Consider the following 20,414-nt stretch of genomic DNA (forward strand, 5'->3'; position numbering starts at 1 on the left):
CTAGGTGAATGGGTAGGGGTACCATGTACCCCATACTCATTCACATAGGGTGGGGGGCCGGGATCTGGGGGCCCCCTTATTAAAGGGGGCTCCCAGATTCCGATAAGCCCCCCGCCCGCAGACCCCGACAACCAACGGCCAGGGTTGTCGGGAAGAGGCCCTTGTCCTCATCAACATGGGGACAAGGTGCTTTGGGGTGGGGGGTCGCACTGCGCCCCCCATGCCCCAAAGCACCCACCCCCCATGTTGAGGGCATGCGGCCTGGTATGGTCCAGGAGGGGGGGGGGGCGCCAGCTCGTCCCCACCCCCATTCCTGACCGGCCGGGCTGCGTGCTCGGATAAGGGTCTGGTATGGATTTTGGGGGGACCCCCACGCCGATTTTTCGGTGTAGGGGGTTCCCCCTTACAATCCATACCAGACCTAAGGGCCTGGTATGCCCCTGGGGGGAACCCACACCAGTTTTTTTATTTAAAACTTGGCGTGGAGTTCTACCAACTACTGTGTTTTCATTTGTTAATGCCAAAAACGTGGCAAAGTAGTACTGCTCCCAAATCGCGGTAAAATCGTGGCAAATCGCGGTAAAATCGCGGCAAAATCGCGGCTGCGAAATCGCGGTAAAATCGTGCGAGTTTGAAGTCGTATAAGTGTGAAAGGGGCCTTACGCAATCCTAAATAATTGTAACAGTCTGGGGGTTCTCACTTTTCAATACTTTATTCAAAACCAAACAAAAAAAATTTGGCTTGTCATACAGTTTAATAAAAGAATGGCAAGTCCAGGAATCTTGATATAAAGATGGGTGAATCTGGGAAAAACTGGATAAGTGGAGGTTGACTGGGATGTTAAGTCTTGGCCTACTGGGGCACGAGAAAAGGGTGCCTTGGTGCAAGTAAGGTAAAAAATGTATTATTTTCTAAAAAAAAAAAAAAAAAAAGGAAAAGAAAAAAAGGACACGGAAAACGAAATATTTATTATCTATCCAAGGGGGAATCTTCATCTAATTGATCCATCTTTCCAACTCTTCATCCAACTTTTTTTGAATTTATGAATTGTTACAATATTATTAAAGCAAGATATAGAATAAATGGAAAGAGGTTGCAAAATACTGTCCAGTACTGTACACGGACATTTTGAATTCACTGCTCTCCTGTACTAGCAAAGTGTTATATAATATTCATAATTAGGCACACTACTGTATACTCTATTATTGGCAGCAAGTTCCTGTATAAAAAGTGGTCTGTACTGCATATCAATTCATGCAGACATAGTGTGCGCTTGTGAGGTATGTACTACATTCCGCATATAAGCTGCTGGTGCCTATTTGTTGATATTCACTGTGCATCTGGCCCTGAGTCATTCACATGGCAGCACAGGTAGATTGCATGTTGTTTGTATACATCTTGGCCTTGGCAGCTGCAGAATTTATGCTGTATGCATGTAAACATTTGCACACGTTTACATGCGTACGGTGTAAAATGTGGTCAAAATTGGACCATGGATGCAAAATTTCCATGTTCTGGTTTACACAGCTAAACACTGAGGACCAAAATGAAGCCATATGAACTAGCCCATAGCATACAATATATTTATTAAACATTGAACTCGATTTAAACTGTTTTATTAGTCATTTTTAGTTTTGTTTTTTTTATTCCCCTCCAGCCCTGTTGTTTATCAACTTTTTATCAACTCACTCGCACAGTGGATCCATTGTTGTCCCACTGCAATCCCCTTCTGTGTAGCCGGCACTCAGGTCCTGGGCCGCCGTCTCCTACTGGGTTGTCATCGGTAGGCACAGGCACACCTTCCGATGGTGCGCCCCCTGGGTCCATCTCCTCCTGGTGAATGAATGCTCCCAGCACCCCTTGGGATATCCATATCATATATCCTGAGAGGCACCGGGGGGCTGATTTCATTCGCCTAGGCAAATGACAGTAGAAGGGGGTCGGGAAGAAATCCAGCTGATTGACAGCCTCAGCTCTGTTCCTGTGTGCTGTGTGAAGGGTGGTGTGTCCCTTCAATCAGCTTTTAGAGCTCTCCTCACTGATCTCTGCAGAGTGTAACTTCAATTCTCTGCCCCCTTTTTTTCTGAAATCCCAGACATGCATTATAATTCAGCACTTTGGACTGATGTAGAGAAGAGAGGGTTGCAGATAAACAGGTGCAGCAGGAGTATTTGTTTCATCTCTGTGTTTCATCTGAGGCCAGTCACTTCACTGTGAATATGTAAGGGTTTGCAACCACTTTAACCACCAGCCGACCAGCTGACCCAGATATACTGTGGCTGGTCGGCTCTCCTGCACGAATTGCCACACCTGTACGGCGGCTTGCGCAGGCGCAGCCACGGCGCTCTCCCACTGTACACTGTAGGAGCATGCCCGTGGGTTGGGCGGACTCGATGTCCGCCGGCGACTGGCGATTGCCTAGTACCATGGCAGAATGGGGATTTGTGCAAACAAGCAGATCTCCGTTCTGACAGGGGACATGTCAGAGAACTTCTGTACCCAGTGATCGGTAACAGTGACCTCTGTCATGTCCCAGTAAGCCCATCCCTCCTACAGTTAGAACACACCCAGGGAACACACTTAACCCCTTGATCGCCCCTAGTGTTAACCCCTTCCCTGTCAGTGTCATTTTAACATTGTTCAGTGCATTTTCTATAGCACCGATCAATGTAAAAATGTCACTGGTCCCCAAAAAGTGTAATTTGGGGTCAGATTTGTCCACCGCAATGTCGCAGTCCTGATAAAAAATTGCAGATCACCGCCATTACCAGTAAAAACAATAAAAAAGTCCCTAAATATATCCCTTAGTTTGTAGACGCGATAACTTTTGCGCAAACCAATCAATATATGCCTATTGCAATTTTTTTTACCAAAAATATGTAGAAGAATATATATCGGCCTAAACTGATGACTAAATGTGTTTATTTATATATATATATATTTTGGGATATGTATTATAGCAAAAAGTAAAAAAAATAGTTTTTTTTCAAAATCGTCGTTCTTTGTTTGTTTATAGCACAAAAAATAAAAACCGCAGAGGTGATCAAATACCACCAAAAGAAGGCTCTATTTGTGGGAAAAAAGGACATCAATTTTGTTTGGGTACAGCGTTGCAATTGTCAGTTAAAGCGACGCAGTGCCGTATCGCAAAAAATGGCCTGGTCATTAAGGGCGCAAATCCTTCCGGGGCTGAAGGGGTTAATTAGCTCTACTTTTGTAAGATACAAACTGTTGGTATTTTGTTTTGAATTTGATTAATTAGTTGCACCACAAAAAGTGGTGCATTTTAGAGCTACCTAAATTTGCTGTAAAAGTCACCGTCAGAACCAAATGTGTCAAAAATGCTTCCTAATTTGTCACAATACATTAACACCAAGGATTAAAGCCAGAAAAGTTATGCAGTAGCTTTATTGAATTCTCCCCATATATCAAAATGGAAGCAAAGTATCTTCAACTCTAAAAGAAGTACAGTTATGCATTAGAAGGAGAAAAATATCTTCAATAAAATCAATTTTCTTTATTTTAAATAAAAAGGGCATCTATAAGGATGATGAATGCTAATGGAGGTCTTGATTAAGTCAATTTTCTGCCTCTGTTGATTGAAACATCAATATCTATCTGTCTAGCTAGAGTAACCTTTAATTAAACACAACAGGCTGAAAAAGAGTTATTTTACTGGTGATTTTATGTTAGTTTTAGATATTGATTTTTCTAACAATTAAGTCACATTTTATAACAATTAAGTCATTTTGCCTCATGTGGCTATAGTTACGGTATTCATTTTTACTGTGAATACATAATTCTTATTCCCAAAACTTAATGCACGTATGTTAACATATGTAATTGCTATATATATCCAAATGAACAGCATCTTTTTTTTCTGGATTTTTTTTTTTTTATAGTTCTTGTATCAAAATTGTATTTTCTAATGTTTTGGAATTCCTCGACATTTTGCAGTTTTTCCCAATAGCAACCTTTTTTTTACCTCTGACAGACAAATGATTACAGATCCCAGAGAGCTTATTTTTTTGAATAGAATACAAAAATAGTACAGATCAGGGATGGATTTCTCTTGCTTTTTAGGAAACACCTTGCCCTGGGCGTAAGCTTATAGCGTCTGATATCCCATAGAAGTTATCCTCCTCTGCACAGTACCAGCTTGTGAATCAGTGGCAATGACATTTTTTACCTACTGCCAAAAAGTTTTTAGAAAAGATGTAATAAAGAAGAAACCATGTGCCAAACATGGGATTTAAACTCATAACCTTTTGTTTCTGCTATCTCCAGTCAAAACATATCTACTGGTGGTATCTACCTGGTTGTAAGCCCCAGAGCCCAAATTATACTGAACAAATGCCAAAAACCAAAGACAGCCACTTAAAGGAGAGCCCCAGGTTGTAGTGTTTATACAGAAACTACACCATCCATTACCTACTGTCTATTTAGTGAAATACAAACCCTGTCTGTGTGCTTACTATTTTAGGGGTCCTCATGACTGTAAAAAATTCCCTGAAATGTCCTCCTCTGCACATTAATGCAGGTAGGTTTGAGTCATAAATTAATAAATAAATAAATACTGTCATTTCTTACTACTTTCATTCATGATTCTTCAATTGAGCCACTAGGTTATGTTGTGCATATAGAAATTACAAAATCTGCAGCATCCAAACAAGAGATGTCCAATGGAAGCTGGGATGTTAGACTGTTTTAACTATTTAATTTATTGAGTTTGGCTGGAGAGTGCATTTGCATACTGGGGATTTGGGCAGATCTCAGCAGGTCCAAAAGTTTTGCTACAATATCATAACACATATAATGTACATGTGTAGCAAGTATATGTGGCTGAGTTCTTATGCGAAAGACAACTACCTATAAACCTACCTGTAAAAATATATATTTTGATACCTTCACATTTAAAACCAGGGATGATCCAATCAAACAAAATTCGCTCTCTGCAAAGAGTAATACCAGTTTTAGGAATTTCCCCATAAGCAGAATATGGGTACCCATAATCAAAGGTGTAATCAGTAGTATATTCAGTGAGCAGTCCTGTTATAGTAAAAAAAAGTGTAATGCTGGAGCATTCGCCAGGTTTGTGTAAACTCCCTTGAGTATAGCAACAAGTTACCAGAAGGGTCACCATTAAAAGGTGAAGATGAATTTGCTCTGACACTTTGTAGTAGACACAACTCAGCGACCCTCTGGAGGTGGCTTCAAAATTGTGGAGGATGACAGCACATATAGAAGCCGTTCTTAACATATAAAAAAAGAAGGGTGACATGTGAACTTGTCCCTCCTGATAGATTTGGTTGACTTTTCAAAGGGACTACTACTGAGCTACTACTGTGTGGGGTGGATGAAGACTCTCAATCTTACACTTCCTGATATGCTATCATGCTGCATTATGTAGTCATGAAACCACTTTATTGTGTTTGGGCGTGAATGGGGTAAAAAATCACCTTGAGAAAAGTCAGATATAAGCTAAATCAAGAAAAGGGCATACTATTTTGCAAGACCATTAGCCAGTTTTTCCTGTTGTAGGATCTGTGGAATCATGACTCTAGTCTTCTGGCATTCTAGATACCACTTGAGAAGATTGAGAAGCTTCAGGGAAAAATCTAAGAAATACTGGAGGTTCTAAACAGGAATCTAAATTATGTTTTAACAGCTTAAAGTCCAATTTAGATTAAAAAAAAATATTGCTCTCTGAATCTTAAAAATGCAGCTCCCACATGCTGTAACACCCTCCTGGTGCCCAAACTCATTTTTATAGTTTATTCCCAACTTAACCGACAGCTTTCCCCCTCCATGCATACTTACATTGCAAGGTGAGAGGAGGACTTGAGGGCTCACAAATCAGAACAAACCTGGCAGGCTGTTGCCACTTGCACTATTAATGTTTCCACTCTTGAATCAGCTTACAAGGTTATAACTAGATGGTATTTAGTACCCTCCGAGCTGGCTCATATGTTCCCTTGACATTCGGGTCTATGTTTTAGAGGATGTCAGACCAAGAGAGATCTCCTCCATATTTGATGTTACCATATTTGATGTACAGTATACAGGGTGTTACTAAAAACCAGTTCAAGCTCCTCCACTTTGTCCTATAAGCCTCCAAATTAGCTATTGCTGGGGCATGGAAAAAAAATTCACCCACTTCTCTGTGGTCGAATCCCAAATAGATGGCATTTTTGTGAATGAACAGTTGACCAGCATTCTCACCAATACTCAAGACAAATTCTTTGAAATCTGGGACCCATGGATCATTTATTTCCATCCAAATATCACCATCTAATGTGGGACCGTGTCCCAGGCTGCACGGTGGATGAGGGTACCCCCCTCCGCGTCGTGCCTCCACCCTTTCCCATCCCTCCCTCCCCTCTCTACACTCTTTAAAACTCTTTCTCTTTCCTCTCAATCTTCTCTCTTGTTTACATGATTTCTCCAGCAGTGCTCGCATGTTATTACACAAGCCACGTACTGTATGTACCTGCGCTTTCACACCTGCACAACCCTTGACACTGGGAACGTGGCAGTTTTCTCTCTTGAAGAAATTTTGTACAAATTTATAACATTGTTTGTAGTTGATATTGTCCTGTTTTTCATTTGGGACTGTGTTATGCAAGTCCGCCTGAGATTTATGTTTCTACATTGTTTGCACTCTTTTTATACATTTTGTAAAACAAATAAACATATTGAAATTGAAAAATACAGCTCCCACTGCAACGTTTACTACCCCTCCAAACTCACTGCTCTGCCATCCAGCACCGGTTCTCTCTGGGCTCACTTCAGTGGATTCACATCTGGGGCATGTCATCTAACCACCCTGGGCCCACAAGAGAATACAGCAGGGATCAGTGCTATGTAATTATGTGGCACTCTTCTCTGCAGCATTCAGGAACAGCTCATGGCTTGAGAGAGAAGTGGAGAAGGATTCATGATGTCACATGGAAAACAGAATAATTTAAGGTAGACTATGAATTAAAATTAAAAAAAAAAAAAACATGCTGGGGGCTTCAGGGAGGTGTCGGTGCTAGGGGCAGAGGGATGTCTCATGCTAGAGTTGTGCTTTAATCTGCCAGATAACATCTACAGGTTTTGGTTTTATCAGGTTCTTTGTTCCTGCAAGTTTGCTTTAAAGATGATATTGATCTGTGAGTAGCAGTTATTGAATGCCAAAGCCACTAACAGCTTAAAAAACAAATCACAGATTGAGACTCACTCAGGTGGATGCAGCCATCTCTACACGGAGAACTGAGCGATTAAACACCACAGGTCGCTTAGTTCTCGGTATTCACTGAGCAGAGAGCTGGTGACTGCAAGTCACTGGCTCTCTGCTCTACTGCTCCAGCGCTTACTGGGCTGTGGAGGGGGTGGGAGTGGCTGGCTCAGTCTCCCAGCAGCTCATTGAGATGAAGTACACTCCTGTGATCCTCAGGAGAAGTAGGGCCAAAAGAGCTTTTGCCCCTACTTCTCCTTTAAATCTGGGATCAGCAAATTGTCTAAATGCCAGAGACATTCCTTGTGCAGGGATAAAGCATAATGTAGATCACCAGCATACCATTTATAGTCAAAATAGTGTACACAGGTTTGTTAAAGTGCAAAGAATTGCAATGTTTTGGGGTAATGCAGGACCCCTGTATCACATGCTTGATGCATGTCTTGTTTAAAAGGGTCTTTGTGTAGGCCTGATACATGCCTGTCATGTCTGTTACATTCTGAGCGCTTAACTATAGTCTATGCACAACATCTGAAGCAAATGTTGTGGTTCTTTAGAAACTTCTTGCGTTCTTCGAAGGGCTTCCCCTCGAATGTGCAAATGTAGGGCAATGGAAGACTTCTTCTTCCTCCCCAGCTTGTTCCAGAACTCTGAGCTTGGCTAAGGCTGCTGCTTCCTTTCTTTCCTTCTGAAGGACTTCTAGCTTGGCTTCCGCCTGAGCCTCTTCCTGTTGCATTTGTGTTTAGACAGCTTGTGCCTTTACCTGGGCAGCTTATATTTCCATCTGTGCATGAGCTCAGGCAGCTTGCAAATCTGCCTGGACACAAGCTTGAGTAGCTTGGCTTTTGCCTGTTCAAGAGCTTAGGCGGCTTGAGCTTTGATGGTTGCTTACTTCTTAACGCAGTACAAGGGGGTGCTGATAAGTATTGATCCTTACCCAGAAAAAGGGAGCTGTAAGTGCCACACTATTCTACATATTCACCCAGGAAGTCATTGCACTTGCAACATCTGTCCTGCAGCTTGTTAAGTTCCTGCAAATACAATTCTTCTGACTACTGGTGTAACCACTCATTTGCAGCATTAGTTGCCTGCGGCAACAGGATGCCACCTTTGGAGAGCTTTCCTCAACGTTTTTCCTTGATATTTTGCCTCAACTTAGTCAGTCAAGCACAGTAATATGTTGCATTGATGGTTGAACCATTTTGGAGGTAGTCCACTAGCAGAATTCCCTTCTTATCCCAAAAAGCTGTTGCCATTTACTTGTGCACTGACCTTTGCACAAAGAACTTCTTTGGCCTGGGGGAACCACTGTGCCTCAATTCCTTATGCCCCGTACACACGGTCGGACTTTGTTCGGACATTCCGACAACAAAATCCATGGATTTTTTCCGACGGATGTTGGCTCAAACTTGTCTTGCATACACACGGTCACACAAAGTTGTCGGAAAATCCGATCGTTCTGAACGCGGTGACGTAAAACACGTACGTCGGGAATATAAACGGGGCAGTGGCCAATAGCTTTCATCTCTTTATTTATTCTGAGCATGCGTGGCACTTTGTCCGTCGGATTTGTGTACACACCATCGGAATTTCCGACAATGGATTTTGTTGTCGGAAAATTTTATATCCTGCTCTCAAACTTTGTGTGTCGGAAAATCCGATGGAAAATGTGTGATGGAGCCTACACATGATTGGAATTTCTGACAACAAGGTCCTATCACACATTTTCCGTCGGAAAATCTGACCGTGTGTACGGGGCATTAGACTGTTCCTTTGTCTGAGGATCATAACAGTAGATCCATGTCTCATCACAAGTTACCAGTTTGTCCAGGAAATCTGACTCATTTCTTGCAAATTGTTCTAAAACAGCCACTGATGTCTCCACAGGTTTCCTCTTTTGTTCAGTTGTCAAAAATGTTGGGATCCACTTTGCTGCAAGCTTTCCCATTTCCAAGTCGTTGTGGATAATGGCACAAACTCTCTCACACATTATATTCCCAGATATGTAGCAATACTTTTGACTGATATTCAGCAGTCCTCTATGATCATGTCATGGATGGCTTTCACATTTGCAGGCACAGAGACAGAAACAGGCCTTCCACTGAGTTTCTCATTTTCAACACCAAAATGGCCAGTTTTAAAATTGACAACCCAATGCTGTTGCATATAAAGGGCCACTGTCACCCAAAGTTTGTGAGATTTCACCATGCTTCACACCTTTCCCTTGGAAAAACAGGAACTTGATTATGGTCCTATGTTCTTCCACATTTATTTTTTCTGGAGGTGCTGCCATGTTCACTTTGCACCTGAAAAAGAAAGATAAGAAAAAGAAATCATAGGTAATAATTGGCGAGTAATAGTAGTAATTGGCGAGTACACCCTGCAATTTACAGCTTCCTAGCTCAATTTTTCCTGGATAAGGCTCAATTCTTATCAGCACCCCCTCATAAACTTTGGGTTTAGTGTCTTCCAACTTCAGCTCAGGATGTTATTAGTTAACTGCTCAAGAGGATCATTGACAGTGGGATTTTAGCGATGATCGCTATAAGTGAGACCTTAGGTGATCTGCAACATGTCTTGTAGTGCCTTGAATAAATAGAGTGGCAGGATGCAGTTTCATGCAGCTTTGATGTCTTGTCACCAATCAGTGACTTGACCTCCAAAAATGCAAAGTACCTTTCTTTGTTAGAGCAGAAGTTTGGGAATTTAAAAAAATAAACACATATATACTTACCTCTTTTCTTCTGCATTTGTGTGATGCTGCAGCTGTCCCATGTCTGCTCCAAGAGCAAAGATGGAGTGATCACATGACTGGCAGTCACCGCTCCCCGGATATGCTTCTGGTGGGCGCAGATGGCTCCGGCTCTCAGCCACATGCTGAAAAGTGGAGCCAGCATAGCTGTCAATCAGGCAGATGTATGGAGTGTGACAAAATTGTCGGGATCTTTCCAAACCCTGGATTGGCTCTGTAATTTCAGTTGCCAGCTGGCTAGTCTGCTGTCAGCTGATTCTGGGTCACAGAAGAACGAAAGTAAGTGCACTCCAATGACCCACAGGATACCATGCAGTCCACCTCTATAGCCCCAGGGCTTTTAAACTGTGCCCAAGTGTTCTCATACCTGTCCTGTAGTATTTTCAGAGCTGCTCGCTCTCTCCACGTGTGTGTCTATTGCTGTAGCTGGCGTCTACTGCTATAGCTGTGGCTGAAGCAAGGGGAGGGAGGCTGGGACCGGAGTGGAGCGTCTCAGCTGTCACTCCCGAGTCTCTGTCCGGATCACCAAAAGTTTTCACAGCTTTGCCAGGCGACCAGTCCGGCGGCGACAGGGGGGGAACTTGCAGCGTGGCCTGAGCGCGGAATGCAGAGCAGGGACCAAGCCGATACACGGCAGCGCAATGCAGTGCCCCCACTCCTGGAGGTAAGATGCGGCTGGCCGATCGCAATAGCCGTCAGATGGAGCGGTGTACACAAAGGCAGAAAGGCAAGCCAGAAAGTAAGCAGGCAGATAGCGGGCTAGGTTGAGCTGCTAGGGATGGGGCCGGAGCTAGGAGGGAGCTCTCACACACACCCACTCACAAAGACATCCGGTCACGCCCTGTTATACCTGTTAATACCTGTTAATGCCATTCAGTTGTACAGTAGTTCCAAAGAGAGTCATTGAAAAAGCAAAATAAGGAAGAGCAAGGGGAGAGAGGGAAGAGGAGAGCAGAGAAGAACGTAAAGAGGCAAGGAAATCGCTTGTTAAAGGGGGAAGGAATAAGAGAAGAAAAGAGGGAGAAGGAGGAAAGAAAAAAAAAAATATATAAAAAAATAAAAAAAAAAGAAGAAAGTAAAAGTCCAATTAAGCTCCAGCTGTGGGTTCAAAGGACGTCACGCATATCTCAGAGGGTGGGCTGCAGGGGGGCGGCAGTGGCAGCATCTGGGCATATTAATTAGCAGATAAGGGGCAAACCACTGTTGAAATCCTGCTGTTTTAGCATCCCCAATGATGACCAGGAAGAAGGGTGAGGAGCCCCAGCAGCTACACGAAAACACAACACAGGTTGCATCAGCTTCTGCGGCGGCGACAGCTGCAGCAAAACTAGAAAGGTTTGCACATACCCCTGCACATACCCCCGTTAAAGGTAATCAATTGCCTCACGAGAAGACACAGACAGGCCTGTCTGGGGATCGGAAAAGCGTGGGCAGAATGTCAGCAGCTCCAGCCGTACTACCGGCTAGCACTAAAACTACAACAAATAAAAAAAGCCCAGAGCTAGCCCCCATGAAGAAAGGAACTGTACCAGCCACTGGTGTTCCACCTGACCCTAGTATAACTGTTGAACCAGAACCCACACTAAAGGAAGTACTAGCTGCAGTTAATTCATGTAAGGGGTCCCTGAATGACCTGTGTGACCAACTAGGGGGCCTTAAGGTAGAACTACGTTCTATGAGCCAGGAACTTCAGAAAGTTCTAGAAAGGACTACCCTTATAGAAGAAAGATTGAGTCAACTTGAGGACACAGTGTTTCCAATGCAATGGGAATTTAAGAGTATACAAACACAGTTTGAAATGTATAGAAACAAAATGGACGAAATAGAGAATAGGATGCGCAGATGCAATGTTAGGGTGCTGGGCCTCCCTGAGGGAAGTGAGGGCCCCCGCCCTGAGGTATATATGGAAAATCTGCTTAAGGGGCTATTTGGGTCCGATACTTTTTCACCCTACCATTGAGAGGGCGCATTGAATTCCCACCAGGCCTACCGCATCAGGAGGACGCCCTAGACCAATGATTCTTAAGCTGTTCTGCTACAAGGACAAGGTGACGCTAATGCAAAGATCTAGAGAGAAAGGAGATATTTTTCATAACGGCAGTAGGATTTCACTGTACCCCGATTATTCCCCGGACTTGCAAAAAAGAAGGGCAGGCTTTGTGGAGGTGAAACGTGCTTTACGTCTCATAAAGTCCCATACGCTTTGTTATACCCAGCACGACTGCGTGTAGAAGCCTTGGGGACAGTCTATTTCTTCGATGCAGCTGACAAGGCCTCAGCATGGCTTGAGGACCACAAAAAGAACTTATAAATCTAGGAAATCGGGAGAGATGTCAAAGAGGAAAATGAAAAAGAGGACAAAACACTGTATTATTAAAAGTTAAATAAGGGATGGGGCTGGGGGGCTGGGGGAGGCTTTTTGTGTTTTTTTTTTTTTTTTTTTTTTAGCATGAGCTGGAGGCGGGGGGGGGGGGGGGGGGAGTGTGGGTTGAAGAGTGGGAGAAAGTCTCAAATGTGTGTTGGTACACGATTAAGGTTGTGGGGTGGTTTGATTTTCTTTTTTCTTTTGTTCTTTTGCTTTAGGGCTCCCCTTAAGGGAGATGTTAGAAAACAGGGGGGGGGAGGGGGGCAGGCGGAGGTCGACGGGTGGGTATGGTTGTTACTAGTTGTGGTACGGAGGTATGGGTTAGAATGGGTCACAATAAAGGCTCCTAGGGCTAGCTGAAATAGGCACGGGAGGGGTAAGGGGAGGTCACGGGGTAAAGAGCTAATTATTCCCCATATGGGACTTAAACACATTAGTAAACAGAAGCAGGGGCGGGGGGAGGGCAACAATTTAAATAAGGGTTTGTATTACTTATACACGCGTGCGGAAAGAATTGGAGTATTGGGGGCATGGGGGAGACAAGAGGGGAAGGGTATTTGCCTTCTCCCTCTGCCCGTCACGCCCCTAAAATATAGTTCCAGCACTGATTGCGGACCTAGGAATTACAGAGGAGTCACAACAAATGTTAAGAAAATTGACGTGTACGGTTGGGGTTTAAAAAGTGGTTTATATTTTATATTGCACAAGATGGTTGTTTTTTTTATTTTTTATTTTTTATTTTGTGTTAAAAATCTCTCATTTTCTCTCTGATGCTTAGTCTAGTTGGAATAGGATCGTGGAATGTTAGGGGTTTAGGTGATCCTGATAAGAGAACTGCCGTATTATCAGAGCTGGAGGCCCAGGGTGTTGATCTGATCTGTCTGCCGGAGACGCACTTGACAAATGAAACCAGGATACAAATTGGGGGTAGGAAATTTCAGACGCAATTCCATTCTGTCTACTCTTCCTACTCGAGAGGAGTGAGTATATTGGTTAAAAAAGGGGTATCGTTCACCTGCAGAGGCGCTCGGATCGACACGTTGGGCTGCTATATTTTTTTGCATTGCCTGTTAGACGGTAGAGAATTTGTTATTGCAAATATATATATTCCTCCTCCAAGTAAGTTGGAAATTCTATATTGCCTGTTGGAGTATATGGAGAACAAGATAGGGATTCCGTTGATCCTGGTTGGCGATTTTAACACAGTCCTCGATAGTCGGCAGGATAGACTCCCATCTGGTACCCGGACAGTGAGGGCAATGGAGGGTAGGCTTGGGCAGTTTCTAGAGGAAGTGGGGTGGTGCGATCTATGGAGAATTCGTAATCCAAAGACACTCTTGTTACTCAGGGACACACCACACACTATCCCGAATAGATCTAGCCATAGGCAATAAGGAAGCGCACCCCCTAGTACATAAAATAGAATACGGCCCAAGAGGACTATCAGACCACTCGCCCTTAAAACTGGTGATGTGCACCGGTGATAGACAAATACATAGGCCTTGGTCAGTAAACCCAGTATGGTTAGAGGTAATAGGGAGCATGGAAGAAATTTCTACTAGTCTAAAGGAGTTTATGGTATGTAACTCAGGTACAGCGGCAGGGGGAGTGGTCTGGGACGCTTTAAAGGCCTTTCTCAGAGGGCTTCTAATTCAGCAAATAGCAAGGGTAAAGCGGAAAACAAAAATGCAGGAAGATCGCATTAGAAATGAGGTTATGGAGCTGGAGAGGCAGTATGTTCTGGGCCCCACTATAGAGCTAGGGGAGCTGTGGATTAGGAAACAACAGGAATTTAAAGCGGTAATAATAAGAAAAGCTGAAAATAAAAGATTTTTTCAGAGGCAGAGGTTCTTTGAGGAGGGGGAAAGAGTGGGCCGAATGCTGGCCGTAGTGGCAAGTTCCAACTCCCCGACCTCAACAATCTCTGCGATTAGATCCCCAAATGGGGAAATTGTGACGGATCCGGTGAAAGTCAAGGAGATGTTCTTTGATTTCTACAGCTCCCTGTACAAGTCAAAACAGCCTACAGCAAGAGGAGAGCTGGATATACTACTGGAGGGATTGGTATTACCTACCTTAACTACAGTAGATAAAGTTAACTTAGAATCCCCTATAACCCTAGAAGAATTAAGGAGCGCTGTGGCTGCTATGCCTAATCATAAGACCCCAGGCCCAGACGGACTCCCCCTGGAGATATATAAATACTATGGGGGGATACTGCTCCCCACTCTCTTGAGGACACTAGAGGAGGCGTTTATACATGGTGGTCTCCCCGCCTCAATGACAGAGTCCAATATTATACTTATTCATAAGGAAGGGAAGGACCAACTGGATGTAGCGTCATATAGACCAATTTCTTTGCTTTGCTCGGACATTAAAATCCTAGCAAAGGTACTAGCAACTAGGCTGAGTAAATGTATTAATAACCTGGTACATCCAGACCAAGCAGGATTTATCCCCCATAGGTCTACCAGTGTCAATATTAGGAGAGCATATCTGAACCTGCAGACCCCAGTTGCAGACAGGGACGCCAGAGCCATTATGTCCCTGGACATTTCTAAAGCATTTGATAGCTTGGAGTGGGGCTACCTCTGGGGAATAATGGACAAATTTGGGTTTGGCCCGATTTTTATCAACTGGGTAAAAATCTTGTACAGCCGTCCATCAGCTAAGCTAAAGATTAACAACGAGTATACAGATAGTTTGACACTAGAGAGGGGCACAAGACAGGGGTGTCCATTATCGCCCCTCCTGTTCGCTCTGGCAATGGAGCCGCTGGCAGAGGCTATAAGAAGGGCACCGGGTCTGTGGGGTTTTAGGAGGAAGGATAGCGAAGAAAGAGTCGCACTTTACGCAGATGACGTCTTGGTATTCCTGGGGATATGGGCCCATCTCTGGAAAAAACGATGCAACTGGTAGAAGGATTTGGGAAGGTATCGGGCCTAGTAGTTAATTGGGATAAATCTTCATTGCAACAGATCGACTTAATCAATAACCCCCTCCTTGATGGTCTCCCTGGGTTAAAAGTAACTGATAAGATAAAGTACCTGGGAATAGTAATGACTAGGGATCCCAATAACTACATCCGAGATAACTTGGCCCCCTTGCTTGAGAAGTTTAGAAGGAAATGCGATATCTGGTGTCGGCTCCCTCCGTCGCTGGCAGGACGCTCAAACCTGATTAGAATGATCTGGTTGCCACAACTACTTTATATTCTCCATAACTCCCCGGTATGGATCGGGAGAAAATGGTTCATGAAAATAAACTCTCTATTTAGGGAACTTATCTGGAAGAAGGGTCAGGCTAGGATCAAATTGCAGACATTGCAGCGACCTACCTGGGAAGGAGGATTGTCAATTCCCCATCCGTATGGTTACTATTTAGCTGCTCAAATGCAGCATTTAGGGGGCTGCGATTTCCTGGGCGAAGTAAGCGCTAGTAATAAAATAATGTTAGAAGGTAGCTCACACAGACGCTTGGTGGATGCACTAGAGGCGGGCTCACTCCAGAGAAAGTTGCCAACATATAATATAGTAAATAAGACCTGGCAGACAGTCAAGAAGATCATGGGGTATAGAGGCATTACTGAGTTTTCACCCATATGGTCTAACAAATCCCTGGGGGAATTAAGGGCTATAGAAAAGAACCCCGTTTGGGAAAACTACGGAATCCATAGATTGGCTCAGCTGTACAGCGACACTAACTTGAAATCCTTTATGGAACTGAGAATGGAATTCAGAGTTCCATACAATATATTCTATAATTATCTACAGATCAGGCATGCACTGAATACCCAATTTAGGTCCTTCCCTATGAAGCGATGTAAAACACCGCTTCTTAATAAAATAGTTAAAGCAACAAACACCAAGGGGCTGATTGGAGATGTGTATACGCAGCTATTATACAAGATTCTGGTTCAAGGCGTGCCCCTCGGGTCTAGAGAAGGATGGGGGGCGGATGTGGGGGAGTTGACAGACGCCCAGTGGAAAAAAATACTGGAACTTGGGCAGACGGTGTCCGTCTCTCCGTCACATAAGGCCTCACACCTCCTCCTTCTACATAGAACATATTACACTCCTAGAAGATTGTATAGGTTTGGGAGTAGACCAGACGACAGATTCCCCAGGTGCTATAGGTCAGGAGATCTTATACACATGGTTTGGAGATGTCCAAAATTGGTAAGATACTGGTCGGAAGTGGTCGGGACAATAAACCGTAGATTCAAGGTAAACTTGGAACTAGACGCTAAGGTGTGTGTGTTGGGGTTAGTGGAAGCTAACATAGGAAACACCAGCACAACCACTGCCATAGTAAGATGTCTATACCAAGCAAGAAAGCTGATAGCACAGTCCTGGCTCTCAACAAACCCTCCAACTATAGGGGAATGGCTTAAAACAATGGACTCCTTGGTTTGGACAGAAAGGACAGTATACACTAAAAAAGGGAACTACAGTAAATTTCTTGGCATATGGAACTCTTGCACTGACTTTTCTACATTAATGGTTAATAAAAAAGAAGAATATTTTTCAGACAGTCTTTTATAGCTTTCATTAGCTCTTTTTAGTTTTGTGAGTGCACAGTTTAGTTGGTTTGCATCATTATATATTTCATCAGCAGCAGTTATACTTTGCATTGTCCTCTTTCATAGATCAGATCAGACATTTCTGCCCGTTTCAGAATTCTATTTATGCTTCAAGGAAGGCTTAACTGTGCATTTGAGTTTAGCAGACATCTCTCCCTGTTGAAAGAAAAGGTTGCTCACTGTCAGACTGTGATGGATGCATAGATTCTTGTTCAGACATGCTGTATTTGTGAGCAGTTAAGCTATATCTGCATGCAACATAGCATGCAAGTACCGCCGCACATTGTATTCAACTTCGATGTGAAGTGAATGAAAGGCAGGTTTCAGTCCCTGCTCATCGGTACCATTGAGTGGGGACTTGAACTGAAGCCTGTCTTTCATTCACTTCACACCGGATGTTGAATACAATGTGCGGCGGTACTTGTATGCTATATTGGATCTTTGAGCGGGATGTGCTCTGTCTCTGCTAGCACCTGAATACAGAGTGTAAATCCAGGAAACTGATACTGTGGGCTTGGAGTGGTGCCGATCTGTAATGGTATAGCTATATGCAGTCACGGGTTAAGTAGAAAACAGGTGTTTGTGCAGAGCAGAAATCAAACAGTCTATCACAGCACAGCAATTCCAACAGCAGAGATAATTCTAGAAACAACAATCCTTGTAATTTCTCAAGTGAATTCAGTACACAGAAAACTCCTATACATACACAGCTTTCCAAACTAAAAAAACAAGAGTTAAAAAGGAGAAAAGTGGACGTTAAGCGGTCAACTCAAGAAATATGTGTGAAGACACAAATATATATAAAAGTATGAAATTTTATTATAAACCACAACAGGTATACAAATAAATATACACATCATACATATACATAAAAAGGGGAAATCTAATCCCCAGAAATTCAAGACAGTTATACATATACAGTATATATTACAAGAAAGCAAATGATGGCCGACATGTCTTGTGGTTGTAATCTATAGCCGCTTAATCAAGGCTTGGTTATTGTATAGTTTAGTCAACATCTAAAACAGAAAATACAAAGTGCATACATATATACATTACAATCCATACTAAGGAAAAAAAAGGGGGGGGGGGGGGACAAAAAAACAAACAAAAGAGCATAAATATCTACCTAATGGCCATCTGAGGCGTCCGGACTAAGGGGAGACCAAAACGCACAATACATGCAATGCTCAGAGTCCGTACTTCGTGGACAGTGCCTCCAAGTAGTAGGGCAATTGGGGTCATCCCTGAAAGGATAAATCCAGAGAGCCATAAGATAATAACAATACTATTACATATATGTGAATTGCAGGTATCCGGTAATAGTAAAATATGCCAACCTTGACAGACAATAATTGTCCGATACTGCGTTACCAAAAATGATGATATATAATACCACAAAGTATTTGCGAGGATCCAACAGCCTCCAAGCAGAGGTGAATCATATCACATGAACAGGGCACACACAAACAAAGGCAAAAGAAGCCAAAAAGTATTTTTTAAAAACGCAGTTAAGGTCAACAGCCAGACCAAATGTAACAGAGAGTCAGGCTTACCTGCTAATAGCAACAAAAGGTGTCTGTAGACTATCACCTGCGTAGCATGCCAACCACGTAGGAGCTGTTCCCTCCAGCAAGGACTCAGTCAGGCATGTCATAGGTCTGGGTCTCTCGAGGATCCTGAACCACAGCATGAAGCCCCAATGCGGACCTCCATCTCTATATAACCAGTACACAGAGGGGAGGATCCACAGGATGCTGGGCGGGTCCTCTCTCCATAGGACCAATAATATTGCAAGTTGGCGAAAAGATCATGCAAATTTTAGTGAGGCAGACCTTGTGCAAACAGAACAGCCCAGAGCTTCATTGTATGTGCATAATAGATCTGCCCACGTGCACACCAATGCTAGACCGCAAACCAGAAGTGACGTCATGCCGCGGCACGTGGGTCTAGGGGCTGACACTGCGTTCCAGCGCCGGATACCGTTCAGTCAGAAACAGAGGGGCGTGTCCAGATGGCTGGACATAGAAGTACAGCTAAGAAAGGAGATTAGAGGGGGGGGTAGAGAGGCATGGGCCAATCCAGTTTGAGAGATGCCGCACCAGAACATGTCCCGGAAGTGACATCAGGCTATCACATATGAGTATGGAGGCTGGTAATGTATTCCACCATCGACCACTGCCCAGACCCAATAGGGGGGGGGGGTGCCCAGATGATGGTGCACAAACTTCCAGCCAAGGAAACACAACAGACAGAGAAGGGATGGAACAAAAAGAACCATCTCGACAAACAAGGGAAACACTGCCCATATGTCCACCATACACGGACCAATAATCTTACACAAATCAGCATATACATCAAATGAATAGGACAGCGCCCTCTAAGTCCTGCAGATAGGCAGAGCATAAACCCATATTTACCAGGCAAAACAGATGTAAAAGGTCCCTTCACAGAGCCCATCTATAAACAATAATAAAAAACAGAGAACAGCAAAAAACACAAATAAAAGCACCACAGATCGCACGCACGCCCACAAACCGCCGTGTACGTGCCCAATGTAAAGGGGCAGCGATTCGCGCAGCCGACTCAACATGCTGCAGTACAACTGCGGCAGCTGGTCGGCAAGTGGTTAATCATACCTCCCAACGTTTTGAGAGGGGAATGAGGGCCACCTATTAGCAGAAGTGTGTAGGCATAGGACACACCTTTGCCACACTCCCTTAAAGGAGAGTTAAACTAAAAAATTCTTAGCTAAACCTACAAGTGCTTTATTTTACCACTACTTTTCCTTTATATTGGCTTTTGAAATTTAGAAATGCAGCAATTTAGGGTTTGGATGAAAGATTTAGCACTGGAAAACACTTTTTGAAAGGTAAATTGTGCATTTTTTTTATAGAACTATATAGATCAGATCAAAATGAGGGACAAATGAAGTGGAAAGAGGGACAGAGGGACTTTGTTCTAAATCAGGCACTGACCCTCGAAATCAGGAACAGTTGGGAGCTATGACTTTAATGCTTACTTGGTAATCCTTGAGGTATGTGCTTTCCCATTTCCTGATACTACTTTTATGTTTAACCCTGCATGCTGGCAGTTCTTTGTGATCAGGACTTGTTTTCAGTAATATATATACAGTATATAATTGACAAATTGTAGCGCTTGTAGTTTTAAATCCATAAAAACTGTCTACTTAATGCGGTTGGTATAAGTTTAATAGTTTGTTTCTAATTGTGCAGGGAGTTAAACTGACCCCTTTACACCATCTGTTGCATTTATTTTTAGCTTTCCCTCTAAATGAAAATGAATTAACATTACTAGCCAAACAGTGTCTGGGGACCACGACAGTTGACTCACAAATAATTACAGCATTGCAAGCAGTTAATGTAGATTCCAATGACCCACGCTGCAAGGGACATTGACTGTTAATTGTTACAAACCTGTGATAGTTTACAGGCAGCGGTTGCAATTTTTCCAGTGGCACGGTAGCACGATGAC

The sequence above is a fragment of the Aquarana catesbeiana genome, linkage group LG01 (assembly GCF_042186555.1).
Source record: "Aquarana catesbeiana isolate 2022-GZ linkage group LG01, ASM4218655v1, whole genome shotgun sequence".
Taxonomy (NCBI): domain Eukaryota; kingdom Metazoa; phylum Chordata; class Amphibia; order Anura; family Ranidae; genus Aquarana; species Aquarana catesbeiana.